General features: G+C 34.9%; 2 pseudogenes across 1 annotated transcript; both read right to left on the bottom strand.

Moving 5' to 3' along the window:
- Positions 1-4,297: 4,297 nt before the first annotated feature.
- On the bottom strand, positions 4,298-6,865 carry LOC149261150 (putative potassium transporter 12; annotated as a pseudogene). The gene is made up of 5 exons (XR_016248391.1): positions 6,645-6,865; positions 6,484-6,538; positions 6,122-6,233; positions 5,680-5,886; positions 4,298-5,476 (listed from the first exon to the last, which is right to left on the bottom strand). The product of XR_016248391.1 is annotated as a putative potassium transporter 12 (transcript).
- A 1,224-nt stretch (positions 6,866-8,089) lies between these two features.
- LOC149261149 (potassium transporter 7 pseudogene) overlaps positions 8,090-22,120 on the bottom strand; it is a 56,772-nt pseudogene continuing 42,741 nt past the window's right edge.

Genomic DNA, 22,120 nt, shown 5'->3' with positions numbered 1-22,120 from the left:
GGGATCAAACATCAAACAACTGTACTTTATAATCCCCAACAGAATGGTGTAGCTGAAATAATGAATAGGAAAATCTTAAATATGGTACGATCCATGCTCTTCTTAAAAAATGTAAAGATAATGTTTTGGGCTGATGTTGTTCTATGTGCTGCATATATAAAGAATAGATGTCCATCTAATGTTATTAGAAACAAGACTCCATATGAAATGTGGTATGGACATGTTCCTTCGGTAAAGCATCTCAGGGTCTTTGGTTCCACCTGTTATGCTTTGATACCAAAGGTACATAGAAACAAACTTGGTGCTAGAAGTCGTAAGTGTATCTTCTTGGGGTATTCAAACACCTCCAAAGCATACCATCTCTATGATGAAGTAAATAAGAAGTTTGTTGTATCTAGAGATATAATTTTTCTTGAATCATCCAAAACTGACAATGTTGTTGAGCGGCAACTTGATCGCTTAGATAGATTCGCAAAAGCAAAATCATTTCAAGAATTTGATAATCATATTCCACATCTTGAAGGGGGGATTCCTATACTATATCAACATGTGGAATCTTCTTCTAAAAAACACTCTTCCCCGCATGAAACTCCAACAACGGATGATGCTTTAAGTGATGTAATTGATAGAATTGGGAGACTCAATCTTGATTCAATCCCAACTCAATCAACGGAGCAGCCTGGACCATCTGAGAAAGGTCCCCCAAAGTGGCTGACAAAAACACTTGAAAGTGTTCATCCTGATGAAGTTAGAAAGACAGGAACTAGAAATTCAAACCGGCAAAATGGAGGTGATGTAGATGACTCTAATTCACCTGTTGATATGGATGTTTCTTATGATTGTGAATTGAACTTGTCTATAGATCTTGAACCAACCTCCTTCAAAGAAGCTACTTCTCATGATGAATGGAAAGAAGCGATGCAAAAGGAGTATGATGCCCTCATAAAGAACGACACTTGGAAGCTGGTTGATCCTCCATTAGGAACCAAACCAATTGGCTGCAAGTGGGTCTACAAGAACAAGTATAAAGCTGATGGCTCACTTGACAAGCACAAAGCTAGGCTTGTGGCAAAAGGTTTTGCACAGAAGGAAGGGGTTGATTATGAGGAGACTTTTTCCCCCACAGCAAAATGGGCTACCATCCGGACACTCTTTGCCCTAGCAACTCAGAACGGTTAGAAAGTCCATCAAATGGATGTAAAAACTGCTTTCTTGAATGGATATCTAAAAGAGAATGTTTTTATGTCCTAGCCTGAAAGATTTGTTGTGAAAGGACATGAACATAAAGTATGCAAACTAGTGAATTCCTTGTATGGCCTCAAACAAGCATTGCGAGCCTAGTATGAAAAACTAATTGAGCATCTTCTGAAACTCAATTTCAAACATTATGATCTTGATGATGCAACTTTATTTGTCAAGAAAGTTGGAAAAACAGTTGTATATCTTGTGGTATACATAGATGATCTTTTGATGACAGGGAACAATGAAAGTTACATTGCATCCATAAAGAAGGAATTGGGGAAAAGTTTTGAAATGACTTATTTGGGCTATGTTCATTACTATCTTGGCATTGAAGTAACCCAACATCTGAAGTCCATATTTCTTTCTCAAAAGAAATACATTAGAGATCTGTTGAATAGGTTTGGCATGACAGAGTGCAATCCTCTTGCTACTCCAATGGAACAAAACTTAAAGCTCACATCTATTGAAGGAAAAGAATTTAAGGATGCAACAAAGTATAGACAACTTGTAGGAAGTCTCAACTACCTAACTACTACCAGACCAGACATTTCGTTTGTTGTTGGAATCCTCTCCAGGTTTATGCAAAAGCCTTGTGAGGGACATTGGTCTGCTGCAAAAAGAGTTCTAAGGTACTTGAAGGGAACTCAAGACTTTGGAATCAAGTATACACAGGTGGACAACTTCAGCTTGATTGGATACTATGATTCAGACTTTAATGGAGACAAAAAAACTGGGGCATCTACTTCAGGATATGCTATGAGTCTTGGATCAGGAGCTGTCTCCTGGAGATCACGCAAACAATCAGTTCCAACAGATTCCACAATAGAAGCAGAATACGTGGCAACAGCTGAAGTAACAAAAGAAATTGTGTGGCTTAGGAAAATTCTTGAAGATTTGCAGGTAAAACAGGTACAATCAACTCCACTCATGATTGACAATACCTCTACAATAAAGTTGGCCAAGAACCCAAAGTTCCATGATCGAATGAAGCACATCAATACTAAATATCATCTGATTCGACATCATGTTGAGGCCAAAACAATCCATCTCTGTCATTGTTCCACTAATGAGCAAATTGCAAACATCTTCACCAAAGCGCTTCGAAGAGAAAAGCTTGAACGATTCAGAATGATGCTTGGACTCACCAACTTCCCTTCAGATTAAGGGGGGAATGTTGACACCTAATCCTCAGGATTGGGTGAATATAATGTAAATAGATAAATAAGTAATATGAACAGTCATCGGGAGATGAAGTGAACAATCTCTCCCTCATGTATATAATGAAGACCTACCTAATGGAATAATACACACGAATCATTTTTGCCTTGAGGAGTTACTGCCTGGCCTGACAGAAACATTCAATCAAAGTATTTTAAAAAGATAAATAATTTCCTCTTTAACATGAGGAAAATAAAAGAAAATAAAAAGAAATAAATGAGAGAACTTACCACCAAAAATGTCAAACGCTGCACCATAAAAGTATTGTGTAAAATTCTTGCCATGCGAAATAAAAAGGTCAAATGTCCACTGCATGGTCACATTTGAAGCAATAATTAGACACAAATAACTAAACCAAAGATTTTGAAATGCACATACACACCTATATAAGCATGCATCTTACAACTTGTAGCTAGAAACTCAGTTTACTTTTACAAGCTATGGAGTACGATTTCCTTATGCACAACAAATGCATATTATCTTTCCTTGAGTGTTGACATAGTTGAATACATAAAAAAATATATACTATTGTTATTTATGTGTTTAGCTTATTTTACAGATCCTTCATAATTGTGTGTCTTAGAGATTGTCCATTCTATGTTTTTACAGGGTACAACATAAAATCAAGATTAACAAAATGATGTTTCAACCAAAAACAACAACGAAACCATACAATCTTCAAATGCTACATGAAAAATCGAAAGACGTATTTCATATATTATTCAATATTTCAAAAGTTACAATACATACATGACAGATGAGAGAGGGAGGTTAAATAAATTTAGTATATTCCACTCACTAAAGTGCTTATTAATAACTTAATGCACCATCATTAAGTTAACATGACTTAAATAAGCAATTATTAGATGACAAACTGTGTTAGGCATTTGTTGGGTTTTGTATGGTACTAACCAAAATATCTCGTAATTTGTTCACATTGTTTTGACATTATATTGGATTTAAACTTAACATTTCTGCAAATTTGGTTGAAGTAATAAAATGTGAAGTAACCCTGTTAATAAATAATTATTTACTTGCATAACAGGTTGGAAATGGAGCACAATTTTGTTGTCTAAGCCCATGCAACTTTTCACCTCAAACCCATTCTGTGTACACCTAACATCTGGCTAACCAGAATATCTCATAATTTGTTCACATTGTTTTGACATTATATTGGATTTCAACTTAACATTTCTGCAAATTTGGTTGAAGTGATAAAATGTGAAGGTTGGAAATGGAGCACAATTTTGTTGTCTAAGCCCATGCAACTTTTCACCTCAAACCCATTCTGTGTACACCTAACATCTGAAAATGCATGAGAATACCTTTTGCGGACACCTCCATTATGCCCACAGAAGTCCTAATAATGCATTACATAGAGCAATTTAGATTCTGTCCATTTATTTCTTCCTGACAAAACTTTTGTTAGTATTGAGACATAAAAATTCTTTTGTCCAAATATATATTCTATATTTCATCAATTAAGAAATATTCAAAGAAATAAGTACACTAGAAGGCTTGAAACATGGATTTCTAAGGATAAATAAATTGATACTTCTAGCATGAAGCCTTAACCAAAGAAAGCCTCAAGTATGGATAGATTTCAATTGTTCAAGCTAGCAATTGCATCATTATCAGCTGTGGAGAACTGGGGCATCAGCCTGATGGTAGATACTGAAGGCAACTAAATTGAACATCACTATATGACAAGTAGCAAATGTTGCATTCCCCTCAACTGCCATATCCTAAAGTCAAAATTTGTCCTATCAAATACAGTTAGATATGGTTTATGGAGCAGTAGATGCAAATCCAATGTGTAGTTCAATGTTATATTTCAATGTGTTTTTTGTCACCAGATTCTCCCATTTCTCTCATCATGTCCTATGCAGAAGCATTCTTTTGTTGATCCTTTTGGGCAAGCTTAAAGTCTGCGACTCTGTAGCTTCAAGATCTCACACCATGTGAGTTATGCGAACCTGCAGAAGATTAGTGTGAGGAACACGTAGTGTTGCAATGCCTGCTCTGCAATTTTTCCTCAAAAAAACATAGAAGTAATTAATAACCAATTTCTTGATAAACCAAGAATTCTTTCTAGCTCTAATATCTCCATGACCCAAGAGATATACAACTCCTGATTCTTTGGCTTTATGCATGGATGAAAGCTCATACTCAAGACTTTGATCATCCATAGGCACAACACTTGTGGGCAACCCTGATGAGGTACTAGCTTCTGGTAGTGACTCTGGAGGAGCAAAGAAATTCCTTGAACCCCTGTAATTTCCCATTAGGGGTGCCTCCAGGGAATCAAGGTTGCAACTTATTTCTCCTAGTAGTTTAGGATCCTTTGTTTCATTCTCTGATTCTGAAGTATACTGATCATCACTCTCCAATGAGAAATCTTCAGCCTCCCTATGGAGAAACTTTTCAAGACTTTCAATAAGTAGTTGTTAGAAGGCTTGATGATTCTCCTTTCGGACATCTTTGTAACCATACCTTGCAATACAACGAAACATGTGGTAGTTTCTTGGACATACTCATCTAAATAGAAAGCGCTCACCTTGTGTCACAACAGGAACTGGAACATACTTGATACATACAAATATTATGGTGGAATGAATAACTGGGAGACTTGTTACAAAATTCCCAAATATTGTTGGAACTCCATGAACGAGTTCATTATAGACCAACCAAATTTCAGAAACTCTTACTGTGCCAAGATTTGAACCAAGCTCTAGCATCAAATCCATTGAGATTTTCATCCTGACTTCACTTTGATACTTTAGGACACTTCCATAGTTCTAGATGTACATTACAAAAAGGAGGGAGGAGGCTAAAACCAATGGGAGCCAACTACCATCACTCACTTTCATCAATACAACGAAAAAATAAGTTAGAACAATGGTTAGAAAGAAAACCAGGAAACAAAGTGCCAAGAATAGGTTGGTTTTCCATATCAGAAGCATGAAAATAGTCACTAACACTCTGGTCACCATCATTACTCCCACCTCATAAATTCCTGCAACGTGTCTCTATATCACCACATTTGTGCTAAAAAGTGATATACATTTCAAGGTTCTACTAGCTGTTTTCCATGAAATTTACTTATTGGATGAGATATTACTCTGTAATGGTGTTATAAATTGTGTATGCTTGTAAATGCTGACTATTGTTAGAACTTAGTACTAATAAATCAAATTCATGTCTTTGTATAAGACTTACCATATGCATTTCCTATCTCATTTGTGCCCTTAAAGGTGGCATCTACAATGATGCAAAGAATCATCAGGAACCAGTTTATGATTGGAATGTAGACCTGGCCCATAAACTGCTTTGAGGTGTGTATGACTTTAAGCCTGGGGATAGCTTGACTTGCGATCAAAGCAGCAGTAGTGGCTAGCACAAGAATTGGCCAGAACGCACCAGCTGAATGATTTGGATATGAGAAAAATATATCTACTCATTAGTCAAAAGGCAATATGAACTATATAGACGAGCACAACCACAATTGGTATTATGAATAACTGCTAAGAATACAGGAACCTGTGATGCATTTCAAGTATAAGAATGATTTTTCCATTTCAAAACATGCTTATAATCCATGAAAAACATGCTACAAAGTCTATGCATGTTGTTAATACAGAAACTGATTGAACCTTTCCTGGAATTGAAGCGTAGAATTCTCGTTCTGCCATGCTTGGATTTGTTATAAGAAATGCATCTTGGCCCATATATGAGAGTAACAGACATGGGAACACCAAAAATGTGAAGGCTATCTGCAGCCAACATTTATTCATAAGATTATACTAGCATTGAAAGGCAAAAAAGCACAAACTATGGGGAAGACTCAAGGTGAAAAACCAAATCCATATAAAGTTGTACTACTGCAGTTCCCTGAACTTGAAAGAAAAGTATGCCTGCTTGAAAGAAACCTTTACAGAAAAGTATGGCTGCTCAAAAAGAAACCCTTACAGTAGCCTGAAGTTGTCATGCTCTACAATGAGCTTCTTTAAGCTCTAAGCTTACCTGGACAGATCTCACTGAGAAGTGACCCAAGTCAGCAAACATTGCTTCAGCTCCTGTGAATCAGAATAATAGTGCAAATTTTATTGGCGATTCCAGACTTTAGTTATTTAATGCAGAGATAGAACAAAGACAAGAATAGTAGGTTTCAGTTTCAATCACATGTTATGCACAACAAACAGTCTCCAAGAGAAAACCATGCTTGATTTGGATTACTCGAAAAGAAGTAATAGATATAGACTGGATTGAACGCCTTGAAAACACTATTGTCATATGAAATAATGTTGTAGAGACCAACCAGCCCAAGGGAAAGAAACCATATGAATAGAACTAGGCCATAAACAAGTCCCACTTTGCTAGTGCCAAACCTCTGTATGCTGAACAAGATGAGAGAGGGAGGTTAAATAACTTCAGTATATTCCACTCACTAAAGTGCTTATTAATAACTTAATGAACCATCATTAAGTTAACATGACTTAAATAAGCAAGTATTAGATGACAAATTGTGTTAGGCATTTGTTGGGTTTTGTATGGTACTAACCAGAATATCTCGTAATTTGTTCACATTGTTTTGATATTATATTGGATTTCAACTTAACATTTCTGCAAATTTGGTTGAAGTAATAAAATGTGAAGTAACCCTGTTAATAAATAATTATTTACTTGCATAAAAGGTTGGAAATGGAGCACAATTTTGTTGTCTAAGCCCATGCAACTTTTCACCTCAAACCCATTCTGTGAACACCTAACATCTGGCGAACCAGAATATCTTGTAATTTGTTCACATTGTTTTGATATTATATTGGATTTCAACTTAACATTTCTACAAATTTTGTTGAAGTGATAAAATGTGAAGTAAGGTTGGAAATGGAGCACAATTTTGTTTTTTAATCCTATGCAACTTTTCACCTCAAACCCATTCTGTGTAAACCTAATATCTTAAAATGCATGAGAATACCTTTTTCGGACACCTCCATTATGCACACATAAGCCCTAATAATGCATCACATAAAGCAATTTAGATTTTGTCCATTTGATTGCTTCTGGACAAAATTTTTGTTAGTATTGAGACATAAAAATTCCTTTGTCCAAGGATATTTTCTATATTTCATCAATTAAGAAATATTCAAAGAAATAAGTATACTAGAAAGCTTAAAACCTGAATTTCTAAACGTAAATAAAATGATTTCACTTTTTCTTTCGACTTCTAGCATGAAACCTTAACCAAAGAAAGCCTCGAGTATGGATAGATTTCAATTGTTCAGGCTAGCGATTGCATCATTATCAGACGTGGAGAACTGGGGCATCAGCCTGCTGGTAGATACTAAATGCAATTAAATTGAACATCACTATATGGCAAGTAGCAAATGTTGCATTCCCCTCAACTGCCATATCCTAAAGTCAAAATCTGTATGATTTCCTATCAAATACAATTAGATATGGTTGATGGAGCAGTAGATGGAAATCCAATGAGCAATTCAATGTTTTATTTCAATGTGTTTTCTGTCACCATATTCTCCCATTTCTCTCATCGCGTCCTATCCATAAGCATTCTTTTGTTGATCCTTTTAGGAAATCTTAAAGTCTGCAACTCTGTAGCTTCAAGATCTCACACCATGTGAGTTATGCAAACCTTCATAAGATTAGTGTGAGGAACATGTAGTGTTGCAATGCCTGCTCTGTAATTTTTCCTCAAAAAAGCATAGAAGTAATTAATAACCAATTTCTTGATAAACCAAGAATCCTTTCTAGTTCTAATATCTCCATGACACAAGAGATATACAACCCCTAATTCTTTGGCTTTATGCATGGATGAGAGCTCATACTCAAGACTTTGATCATCCATAGGCACAACACTTGTGGGCAACTCTGATGAGGTGCTAGCTTCTGGTAGTGACCCTGGAGGAGCAAAGAAATTCCTTGAACCCCTGTAATTTCCCATTAGGGGTGCCTCCAGGGAATCGGGGCTGCAGTGTATTTCTCCTAGTAGTTTAGGATCCTTTGTTTCATTCTCTCAATTTGAAGTATACTGATCATCACTCTCCAATGAGAAATATTCAGCCTCCCTACGAGGAAACTTTTCAATACTTTCAATAACTAGTTGTTATAAGGCTTGATGATTCTCCTTTTGGACATATTTATAACCATACCTTGCAATACAATGAAACATGTGGTAGTTTCTTGGACAAACTCGTCTGAAATTTGAATAGAAATCACTCACCTTGTGTCACAATGGGAACTGGAACATACTTGATACATACAAATATTATTTTGGAATGAATAGCTGGGAGACTTGTTATAAAATTCCCAAATATTGTTGGAACTCCATGAATGAGTTCATTATAGACTAACCCAATTCCAAAAACTCTTACTGTGCCAAGATTTGAACCGAGATCTAGCATCAAATCCATTGAGATTTTCATCCTGACTTCACTTTGATACTTTAGGACACTTCCATAGTTCCATATGTACATTACAAAAAGGAGGGAGGAGGAAAAAACCAATGGGAGCCAACTACCATCACTCACTTTCATCAATACAACTACAAAATAAGTTAGTTAAATGGTTAGAAAGAAAAATAGGGAACAAAGTTCCAAGAATAGGTTGGTTTGCCATATCATAAGCATGACAATAGTCACTAACACTGTGGTCACCATCATTACTCCCACCTCAGAAATTCCTGCAACATGTCACTATGTCAACACATTTGTACTAAAGAGTGATATTCATTTCAAGGTTCTACTAGCTGTTTTCCATGAAATTTACTTATTGGATGAGATATTACTCTGTAATGGTGTTATAAATTGTGTATGCTAGTAAATGTTGACTATTGTTAGAACTAAATTTAATAAACACATCATTTCTTACTATGGAGGTTTATGCTAAATTATTACCAGGATCTTCCTTTAAACAATAAGTTTGTTTACTTAGCAATTCAAGTGCTTAATGTATGCATTTTCAATGTTACATTAACATGTATCAATATTTTTTTCTAAGAACTTTTTGTGGTCATTGAAATTTTCTCTTCTTGTTATTTATTTATTTTGTAAATTACATTATTTTTCATGATGACTACCCCCTATGGAACATGCTTTATAGGATAAAATTAATTAATAATAATAATATTAAAAATAATAATAATTTTACCTGAGACTAATATCATTAATATTAATTGGAAATTAACATTTCTTATATTACTAAAGGTTATTACAATTATATTACGATTAATGACAATATTTTAATAATTTGATTAAAAATAATAATAATAGAATATAAAAATAAAATATAAATTACCCTAACCCATTATTGATAATAATATTCAAAATTTTAATTTAAAATTAATATAGTAATATTAGCTTAAGGTTAATATAATACAATAATATTACTGTAAATAAATAAATAATTAATTAAATAATAAAAATTATATATATATATATATATATATATATATATATATATATATATATATATATATATATATATATATATATATATATATATATATATATTATAACCGTTAAAGGACTTTTTAATCGTTGCATGTTTATATAGCCGTTGAAGGACCTGCATACTCTATTTAACGGATCGCTCGGATTTGTTCCTCAACTTGTCGACAAATGACTCTCTATGTGATTTTGCTGAAATCTCTAACAATCAAGTATGGATCACAGAAGTCTAAACTCTTTAAAGATTTATTATATTTTACACTATTTTAAGAAAGATTTTTATTATATATTTATACGATTTTAAGAAAGATTTTTACTGTATCTTTACAATATTTAAAAAAAATGAATAATTTGTAGTAACTAAATTATTCAAGATTATTTTTATTTAATAAAAAATAATATCATGTCAAAATTGTTCACTATAAACACCATAGCCTCCTATTCATCTATTTTCAATTTCTATTGTATTATCAATCAATTAAAATTGATAACATAGTATTTGAGATGGATATGAAAAGACTCCATCATCCATAATTAAGGAATAGTTTTGTTTTGTATAAAAACTTCTTGTTAAAGTGCTTTATAGTTTTCAACTCTACTATCAAATTTGAGTTTTCAAAAGTGATGTAAGAACATCAAACAAAAAATATAACGACACACTTGTGAATGAACATAGTGATATGATGGACTCATTTTATGGAGATGAAGATAAGTCGATTATAGAAATAAGGGTAAAGCAACATAGCTCAAGTTATTGCAAAATCCCCATTTTCATGTTTTATTTAGTTTGTAACTAATGACATTTAGGTTGCTTTCATATTCACATTGATACTATATCACCATGCCATGATGACCTAGACAATTGCATGGGAAAAGGGGGATGTGTATGTGTGGGTAGGGATAATTATTTGAATGTAAATAGAGGAAAAAGGAGATCCAACTACGAGTTGAGAAAATATTTGTGTAAAACTATCCTCAAGGCATTGGTTTGATACCCTAGAATCACATAGGAGCTTCTTTGGAAATGTTGAATTGTGGGACAATAAAAATATAACCTTATTAGGTGTATGAGAAGGAATTGGAAATATGAACTACTTGAGGGACTATGTACTAGTGAAGAGAGCTCACTCTTGTGCTACGCAGAGCATATGAAGGGGGCACTTAGAATTTGTGGGGATCTTGAGAGACAAACAAGGAATTTTCTCTACAAAATAATCTCTTGAAGGGTTTCAATTGCCCGTAATTACAGAGAATCAATGAGATATCACCCTTATGCTATAATGGCTTGGCCAATTGGTGGAAAATTATAGAAAGACAAGGTGCAGTTGTGCCTATAGTTGGGTGAAAAATCACTCACCCTCGGTTAGTTGGTTAGACAATCATCAAATTTAGATAAGTGTTCCATTTTTTTTTATAGACATCTTTTAATTCAAGTCAATGATAAGAAGGAATTGCAACCTAAATTTGAAATGACGCCTAATTATGGGAAATCTTTCTATCTTTTGCATATAGCAAATTGGTTTAATTTTCCTATGTATGCATTTCATGGGGATTTAAGCACCAAGATAATGATATGTTATGTTGTCATGAGAATGGTTAATTTCATACTTTATTGCATAGCCTACAGTCATATATATGGTTCAACAAATATTATATAAAAAATTTGTATGAAGTCAAGTTTCAATTGATAAAATGCATGCATGATTAAATTAATAAGTTTCATTATGGGATTCTTTCCAAAGGAATTGTAGAAACAAATGAATTTTTTGTTTGATGCATTTAGGAAATAAGATGAGTTTCCTAAGCATAATTTTCAAAGAATTAATATTTTAGATAATGTTGTAATACATTCTTCGGTTATTGTTGTCTTTCCTAAAATCTGAAATTTATGGCTTCAACCAGTGTGATAGTTAAAATATTAATGGTATTCAGTCTTAGCTACTGAAATACTTTGATTTTTAGTTATTTTCATTCTAAATTAGACAATAATGACATGCAAAGAGTTGAAAATTAAAGGTAATCATATCTTCACTAGAGATCTATTAAGTAGAATGAAGGCTAGAATATGGCTTGTCTACAAGTGGATTGGTGGCTTAAGGCTAGGCATCAATTTAAGAGAATCTCTATCTTGAAATAGAGATCCCACCTCAAGTGTTTAATCAATTAATAAGATTCTAGCTAGACCCTAAAATGGTTAATTGTGAAGAGGGAGTTCCTTGAATAGTTTACCTTAACTCAATTACATTGGCTTTTGTGGTATAAAAGACAAAAGGGAGTTATAAGGTCATTTTGAGACTCCTGAAATCTTGAGTAACATAACTTAATGTGACTTTACTAATATAAGAAAAGTAAATTTTAGGGTCTTAGGACCCTTGGCCTCTAGGCCTAGCTATGAAAAATATACAAGCCTGGACCCTACAAATCTAAACTTTAAAGGAACCCTTTAATAACCTTAAATAATATCTTAGTAATTTTCTCCCATTCCTAAACAAGTATAATTCTATGTATTAAGAACTATTATGGGATAATTTACTTATCAATTACCAATCAAAATCCACATTGAATGGTTGATACTTTAGTGAAAAGCTAAGGGATATATAATATCTTACTTTCTCCTAAGAATAACATGCATTTTCAAAAGTAAATAACACAAGGAAGAAATCACATAGGTGATTTTATATGTTTTTAGAATGTGTCCAATGGGTTGTGCTTGACCATGGGATGGCTCCACTTATTCACTGCCAACATACACAATCCTCCAACAAGAAATATCTATCTCATTCTTTCAAAAAAAAAAAAAATACGAGCTTGCATGATTAAAGCCTTAATATGATAATATCAAGCTAACTTAGATCCAAAAAATCTTATCAAATATCCAAAAGACATGCCTAAACACAAAGATATGCATTGTGTGTGGTGGGAGGAGAAGACCTAAAGTCCTCCTCCCTTGTCCCATGTCCACCTTCATTGAACAAGGATGATCTAAAACTATATCAAAAAAATATAACATTGTTAGTGGCTAATAATCCTCATTTAGGGTCAAATCACACTAATGTTGATTCCTAACATTAGAAAATGGTCTCCCTTTAAAAACCAAGGATTCTTATTATAAATCACCAACACAAGGATCCTTCTAGATCAACCTCCCTCCCTTAGCATTATCTCTCATACTTATAGACTCTTGAGGAGTTATCAATAGTTTGAATGACATGAAAAAACTAAATATAGGACTCATGCATGCCCTTCCTGTGAGCCTTTTGGATTTCATAAACTATAATATCTTGGTTGTATTCATGGTTTCCAAAGATTTGAGGGATGGATGTATATTTTGCATTTAGGGGAAAAGTGTGATCAATCACCCTTACTCCAAAGAAAATCCCATATGAAATATATATTTTGCTAATTAAGTGTTTTTTGAATGAGATATTAATGATATGGGAGTATATTTTGGTTGTCGATATCTATCTTGGCATATGGTCTGAAATATAGGTCTATTATTTCCCCATAATATGTGAGGTTAGAAGATATTTTTATAACGGAAATATATTACAATACTGAAATCACATAGTATTCATTCATCTTCACATTGTGGCATAATTATTTTCTATGTGAATAAATTTTGTTGATGTTGAACATAGAAAGATATTATTGGATTATCGTCCATTAATGAATGTCATTAACTAACACGAGACATCTCACCATTAATGTCAATGAGAGTCAAGATGCCCAAGTACATCTTAATAGGTACGAATAGGTGAGTTGTAGTCAATTCATTTAGAAGATCTGAGAAATAGGGGACATCGATGTATTCCAATTGGTTATTAGCAAGAGAACTTGTCATTAATGTATGCAAGCCTCGAGTTACTAAAAATAACTTTAGTCTCAACCCCAAACAATGTGTTGAAGTCGATGGGTCAAGACTGGTTAGGAGGGAGACCTTAACTAATCCCCTATAATCTAAGATGAGCACAAAGTAATGATGTACAGTGATGTGTGGTTTGACGGTAAGTCACATGGGCGAAGCCCGGGGAGACCGAAGTTCAAATCTCATTGAGTACAATGACTTGCTGTGGTGGCGGCTAGAGGGGCGGATTCCCCTTTCCCGTGAGTCTGCTCTTGCTAAAATCATAGGAACTTAGTATACCCGACTTGCAGGTGGTTGGTTATGCTCTTGGTGTTATAGTGGCAGCTATGAGGTTTGATCCTGGGTCTCCCATAGATTAGGCCTGACAATTACCGATTCACCATGTGGTTAAAAAAAAAAATGATGTAGAGGACCATAGATAAAAGATTTGCATCTATGAAGCAGGTTTTATTTTGTAAAATGAAAAGGACAATGAGGTAACTCAACATTGTAAGTGAGTTGAATAAATTTATTGATGGGTTAGGGATGAAATGCAAGTGATGCAGGAAAGTATAAAACTTGCTAAATGGAAAATGGTTTTGAAGTCATAATATGATAGTGGTAGGATGATGGAATTTGGGACTTCACCATGGAAGGATTGTAAGATTATAGGGAGGAAAATGAATGAGTAGAAATGAGATGAGGGATGTGATTTGACATGGTCTTGACTTCTTCATGTTCGTTTTGAAAAGGGAATTGGATTTTAGAAACCACTTGTCCATAGATTAATATTATTTGATCATCTTGGAACCTAAAAAAGATTAGCACTAATCTGCAATAAAACATAAGATTCTTGGAGGAGAGAGGTGATTAGTCTTTCTTTATACAATATATATGCAGCAAATTCATAAATAATGCTAATAATACAAATTCAAGGAAGATAAATAAAAATGAAATGAACTTTTACCTGTCGAGAAGCGGTTCACCTTGAACTACCCATCAATATTTTTGTTGATAATTTCTTTGTTTGATATCTCACTTGGGTGATTTGAAAACTAGGTTAAAGAAAATTCATATTACAAACATTTTTTAATGATATTATGATGTTTTTGAAGTCCAATTGTTGCAAAATCCATAAAAAAATGACCATTTTCTTCTTGTCTAAAATGTTTATGAAAATAAATTCATGACGTAGTGATCATCGAGATCTTTCCAACGACGCTTGAATCACCTCAAATGGACATCGTATAAGAAATCTATGCTAGGCTTATGAAGTTCTTAGGAAGCAATAAACAAATGTGCAAGGGTGCCACGTAGAAGCATTAGGGATTGCCACGCGGAAGCACTAGAGAGTACCACATGGAAATAATGTACTGTTGCTAAATCATCATTTGCGCTGAGGCTGCATCCTATTACCATAGGGGTACATACTGGTTTCGAATCTTCCATGCCATATTTCTTCATGATCTGCTTGAGGTACTTGGTTTGTGATAGAAAGATACCGTCTTTATTTTGTTGGACTTGTAAACCAAGAAAATATGTCAGCTCACCAAGCAGGGACATTTCAAATTCTTTCTGCATCACCAATGCAAAGTTTTGACTCATGGCTTCTTCATTGCTACCAAATATGATATCATCAACATACACAACAAGTATTAGCAATTTATCATTATCAATTTTCATATATAGATTGCTATCTGTTGATCCTTTTGAAAAACCTTGTTGATGGAGGTATTTGTCTAGACGATAATATCAAGCCCTTGGAGCCCGTTTAAGACCATAGAGTGCCTTCTTAAGTCTACATACAAGTTTTGGATCATTCCAAGGATGAATCCATCTGGTTGCTCAATATACACTTCTTCTTCTAAGTCTCCATTTAAAAAGGCAGATTTCACATCCCTTTGATATACTTTGAACTTCTAAAAGCTAGAAAGAGCAAGGAACATTCTTATGGCTTCAAGTCTAGCAACCGGTGCAAAAGTTTCTTCAAAGTCTATACCTTCTTGTTGAGCATACCCTTTACAAACAAGTCTAGCCTTGTTTCTAATAACATCTCCATTTCCGTCAAGCTTGTTTTTGAATATCCAGTTGGTCCCTATGACATTCTTATCATTAGGTCTAGGAACCAATTCCCAAGTGTTATTCTTTTCAATCTACTCAAGTTCTTCATTCATGGCCTTGACCCATCATTCATCTTTGCATGCTTCACTTACATTTCGTGGTTCAGCGAAGGAGAGCAATGCTAGATAGCTTGAATCTTCTGTTATAGTTCTTCTTGTTTGAACACCTGCCTCTTTCTGCCCCAAGATTTGACTCTCTGGATGGTTCTTCTGAACATACCTAGATGGAGTATTTTCTTCTATTCTTATCTGTTCTGGTGCCTCATACGTTTCTTCTTCAGCATTAGTCTGGTCTGATGTTGAAGGATAGTCCTCTTCATCTTCAAAATCTTTGGTTTTTATCTGTTTTGAATTGTTGCCTTCTTCATCAACCACCACATCAATACTTTCAACAATTTTTCCAAGTCTTTAATTGTAACACTTATATCCTTTATTGCGAGAAGAGTAACCAAGGAGAATGCCTTCATCTGCTCTTGGTTCAAACTTGCCAAGATTTTCATCAATCCTTTTGATGTAACATTTGCTTCCAAAAACCTTGAAGTATTTTACCGTATGAGTCTTACCATCCCAAAGTTCATGAGGAGTTTGAGGGCTATTTACCCGAACGTTTGTTTTGTTGAGAATAGTAATGGCAACAAATGCATCTTCAACCCAGGAGGTTGCAGGAGTTCCAGATTCATCAAGCATAGCATGAGCCATTTGTTGAACCATTTTGTTCATCCTTTCCACTACTCCATTTTTCTAAGGAGTCCTTGCTGTAGAGAATTCCCTTCTTATTCCATGTTCTTCACAAAAGTCGAAAAAATCATCCGACTTAAATTCCCCTCCTCGATCAGACCTGAGGCATTTGATTCTGCGATCTGATTCATTTTCAACCAAGGCTTTCAAAGCTTTGAATTTTTCGAAAGCTTCGTCTTTATGCTTCAGAAGTCCTATCCAACACATCCTGGAAAAGTCGTCAATGAATAATATAAAGTATTCTTCTCCTCGATGTGACTTTTTCCTCGATGGACCACATAAATCGGTATGGACAAGTTCAAGTGGCTTACTAGGTGATGCTTCCTTCTCAGGGAAATTAGTTCTGGTTTGCTTACCAAATTGACATGATTTGCATATTGTATTATCTGGAATTCTGATGTCAAGGAGATCACGAACCGCCTGATATTTGCATGCTTTCCTTATCTGAGAGAAGCTTAGATGCCCCAATCTTCTGTGCCATAGCCAATGTTCATCATTCTTGCTTAGATCACATTTTTGTTGTCCTCCCTTGAGCATGTATAAATTATTTGGAGTTCTTATGCCTTTGATCATTGTTTCTCCTATATCAAGCTCACGAACAATACATCCATTTGATCGAAATATTACCTCATTTCCTTGATCACACATTTGGCTAACACTCAATAGATTATGCTTTAAGCCATCAACATACATAACATTTCCAGCTTTGACTTTTTCTTTCAAAAGAATAGAACCTTTACCTTTTATGAATGCAGGTGTGTCATTTCCGAATGAGACCTTCCTTTCCTTTTCTAAGGCACTATATGACTGAAGTTTTTCTTTATCACCTGTCATATGTTTCAAACATCCACTATCGATGTACCACTGATTTTCTTGTCCTTCCGCATATAAGGCTATACCACATCTTTCTGGTTGTGGTTCTTTCTTTCTCCAAGTTTTGGGACCCAATGAAGGTTTCTCCTTCTGAGATGTTTGCCAAAACTTACTCCTGCATTCAGAATCTTCATGACCGAAGTTGTTACAAATAGAGCATTCTATTTCATTTTCAAGAGTAGAAAAGTTATTGTAGGTCCTCTTCATGATCCCAGTCACACTCCTTTGATTTCATGCTTCTCGAGTCATGATGGTCTTGTAGGCAACACATTGTGCAGCTTTGTGTCCAAAGTTATGACATGAAAAGTATTGGCCATTAAAGAAATTCCTACGATTATCAAATCTACCATCCAGGTGATTGTAGTTTCCATTGAAATTCATTCTTGAGGCAAATTGAGAATGATTTACCTGCGGTTGGTTGTAGCTTCTGTTCATCCTTGAAGTAGATTGACCCTGATTTACTTGGTGATCTTTGTTCATCCTTGAAGTAGATTGACCCTGATTTACCTGGTGATTTGCTTTATGCCTTTGCTGACGATTGTCAACATGTTCACTTCTCCTTGCTGCATCAAGATAACTTTTAGAGGTGGATGGCTTCTGTGCTTGAGATGCTTCTTCAGTATATCTAAGACTTGTCTTGATTAGAGGAGAATGCTGCACTTTGATAATCTCATCTAAAGTTTCGGATCCTTTAGCAAATCTAAGATTAAGAGCTTTTGTTTTCTCAATATCTTTTCTAAGTCCCACAATTTCACATTCTAACTTTTCATTGTGTTTTTCCCTTTCAGCAAGTTGGAATGTCAAAGTATCTATGATCATATTCTTTTCTTCTAAACATATTTTAAGTTTAGAAATTTCTTCATAGAGATAATCTTCATCTATAGCATCCAAGAAATCATCATCTTCAAAATCCATCAAAAGTCTATAATCATTACCATGTTCATCTTCATCACTATTTGAAAGTCCATCGCTATCTTCATGTGTATAATAGCTCTTCCTACTTACATTCTGTTTTTTGTTCCATTTAACAGGTTCCTTACCTTTATCAAGCTTATCTTTATGAGGACATTTGGCTACATAGTGACCGACTCTCCCACAAGCAAAGCATTTGAAAGTTAGCTTACCTTTGAATCTTCCAAAGCTCTGTTGAAGGTTCTTGACAAAGTTTGATTCTTCCTCTCCTTCTGACGTATGTCCTGACTCACTGTATTCTCATTTTGAAGTTTTGAATGCGGCTTCTCTGATGTCTGATGGACCCCCTTTTCTCATTTCGAAAGTAGTTAGGATTCTGTGCAACTGTGACATGGTAATACTCTGAAGATTCTGCTTTTCTTCTATGGCATAAACTTTTGATTCATACTTAGAAGACAAAGATCTTAAAACCTTTTCAACTAAAGTAACTTCTTTTATCTCTTCACCCAAGTTTTTCATGCAATTAACAATCTCATCTATACGTAAGAAATAATTAGCCACACTTTCATCATTGTGCATTCTGAGAGTTTCATATTGAATTCTGAGAGATTGTAGTTTTGCACGTTTTACCTGGTTGTCTCCTTCATAGCTTAGAATGATCTTGTCCCATATTTCTTTGGCGGTTTTGGGCTGCATAACCTTGACGAATTATGATTGAGATAAACTCCCCAATAGAGTATTGACAACCTTTGCATTTGTTTCATACTGCTTTTTACCAGTTATATCTATAGGAGTTGCTGATGGGAATGTGTATCCTCCTTCGACGATATCCCAAACTTCTGCACGAAGAGATTGAAGATAGGTTGTGGTTCTTACCTTCCAATAGATGAAGTTGCTCCCATCAAAGATTGGTGGCCTGATGGATGCCTCCCTTTCGTAGTTGCTCATGATGATAGATCTTCCTTCAAGCGATCAAGCTTCTTCTGAAGGACCTGGCTCCGATACCAATTGTTGGAAATAATACTGAGGGGGGGGTGAATCAATATTATCAAATCAAACATTTTTCATTTTCAAACTTAGATATATATACGCTACTTCAGTTATGGGAACCCGTGTATATACGCAATTGTGTCTAAAGCAACCAGCGTATATCAGTAAACTTATGATTCAGTTAATCCATTAAATGTTGATCTTTAATCAGTGCATCAGAACTTCATTAACCATAAGAACAGTAAACAGGTGCAGTAAAATAGAACAAATCATCACACACATGAACACAAGATATAAGGTGGAAACCCAATGTGGGTGAAAACCACCTGCTACAATTCGTCTCTATCTTCTTTTAATAAGAAACTTCTTTTTACAATATTTCTGTACTGGTGAAGTCTTCTACCAGTACACAAGCTTCTACCTGCAGAAGACTACAACCTTCTCTCATTCTCCAGCTCCTCCTGGAAGGGAGCTACAACCCCCTTAGCTCTTGTACTAGCTGATGTACTAGTACGTAGGTGTTGACCTATAGAAGGCTACAACCTTCTCTTTTCTTCCAGGGACCACGTTTCATAAATTTTCAGACTGGATCCACATCAAATGTATCTGCATCAACCAATCCCTTTGCACCAACCAAAACTGAATCAATCAAGCACTTCTCTGAATGTTGTAACCAGAATACAGTAATAGTACCTAGACACCAATCCTGAACCCAGAATACTGCAGCAATAAACAGAAGTAGCTAAAACATATTTTATGAGATGTATGCTACTTCAAGATGAAGTACCTGCGTGCATACGCTTCTGTATTAAGGAAAACCAGTGTATATGTTGTTTTGAATTACTGAACCAGCGTGTATACGCACCTTTGCTGTGTTGAACCTGTGTATAGATCTATAAAAGACAATTTTCCCTTTTCAAATATTCAGACATCAGTTATACCCAGATTATCAGATTTATAGATCAATTCATGCGCCAAATATAACAGATCAAAAACACACAAAGATACTAATATTCAAGCCTTAAGATCTTAACTCATCAATAGAACTTATCCTTCTTCTAGCGCTTAGGTTCCTCCTTAGTTCAGATCTAGCTATGCACCATAACCCAATGACTAGTATTCTAGATCTTGCTCTTCATAAGATATTCAATGCTTGAGTGAATGTCTTTGCCTAATGATCTCCTTCCCCTTTTATAGTCTTAGGCCTTACTCAATACCATGGTCTAAAACCACTTAGAACCAATAATTTGGACCCGATATTTGGGTTCAACCCTTCATACGGAATACCATGGTCCAAAAACCATAGGTCCAAATACCAAGGAGTAGATACCATGGACTAAAAACAAGTTTTCCCACATGTACGCGCTTTTCCTTGCATGAAAGTGCGTGCATACGCATACATGCTTTTTGATCGGTGATCCCACGTGTATGTGTGCCTTGGTTAAGTGGAAACTGCGTATATCTCCTTTTTTCCTTTATTCTGAGAGCCTGAATTGTGATCTATCATCTGAGTGAGTTGCCATCAAGGACAACACCTGTGCCATAGTGCCAAACCTGAGTCATAATGCCAACAATATGTTAAATAGTATGGAGTGTCATCTTTCTTGGTTTGTCTCACTTTGGCTATGAAGGTAGAGTTTTCTCTCTACAACCAAGTGAATTATTGTGGGTTAGTTCGAAGCATCCTTATCTGGTTTTCATCTTCAGGTGGGTGGTTACCTTCCTAGTTTTGGCACATTCCCCACATTTTAGTGTCTCATATCTATTCCTTTGGTAACCTATCCTCTATCACTCTTATCATTCATATAGGGGCGAAAAAGTTGAAACATAACAGTAGAATGCAATTGAAATCTAACACGAATGAGGTTATTTGTGTTATCAATAGGCATGCTAGTGGTTCCTTACACCAACAAGTCCATTGTCACTTCACTCACACTCAAGTTGAGCCATGAAAGTGACTTCTAATTACTAGTGTCACTTCCCCATTGTGGTTAAGGAGAAGGTTTCACACACTAAGAATTTAGTCAGGTATAAATATAGGGAACCATCCAACAGACACGTTGAAGCAAAAATTGGGAATTTGATTCTAGACATAGGGTTGTCTCACTCCATAGAAACCAATTTTTTTATGTCAAAAGATATCTAATACAACAATTCTTTCATAGCACATGTTGTGGGGGAGAAGGGTAAAAAACAAGAAGCAATTCTCCATAAAGTGGATCTCATGAACGAATATTTGAAGCAATTTAACAAGTAGTTTATAACATTGATGTCATACTAATAGATGCAAATGATATCATGCATAAACCAATGGCAACAATAAATAATGCTTAAGAATATGAAGGTACTTCATCCAACGGTATCCTAAAGTAATTTTAATGTCCATAATATTTAAAACAAAGATATTTTATGTAATATCAACAAAAATATTCAAAGTGATTTCACTGTCGTCTATTAAGCATGCTCGTTTTTTGCAAGATTAATAGTTGCAACGCATCATAGACACTTCCTCTACCACTTATTAATTGAGTAAGGTAGTCTTCAGTTCAAATTTTGTCACTATTCGAACTTTCATTATGGAGAGTTTTCTCCGCGCAATGAGAAAGCTTCCATGCAATACTTTATACACATGGAAATTGAAGTCGTAAATAGAGTTATCCATGTTGGCATCATTAGCTTACATTCATGTTTTCCAGATCAGCCATAAGCCACCACCA

Source organism: Pinus tabuliformis, chromosome 6 (assembly GCF_031772625.1).
Source record: "Pinus tabuliformis cultivar Carrire ecotype Pingquan chromosome 6, CPIR1, whole genome shotgun sequence".
In the NCBI taxonomy this organism is placed as follows: Eukaryota; Viridiplantae; Streptophyta; class Pinopsida; order Pinales; family Pinaceae; genus Pinus; species Pinus tabuliformis.
This window is presented reverse-complemented; position numbering and strand designations above follow the sequence as displayed.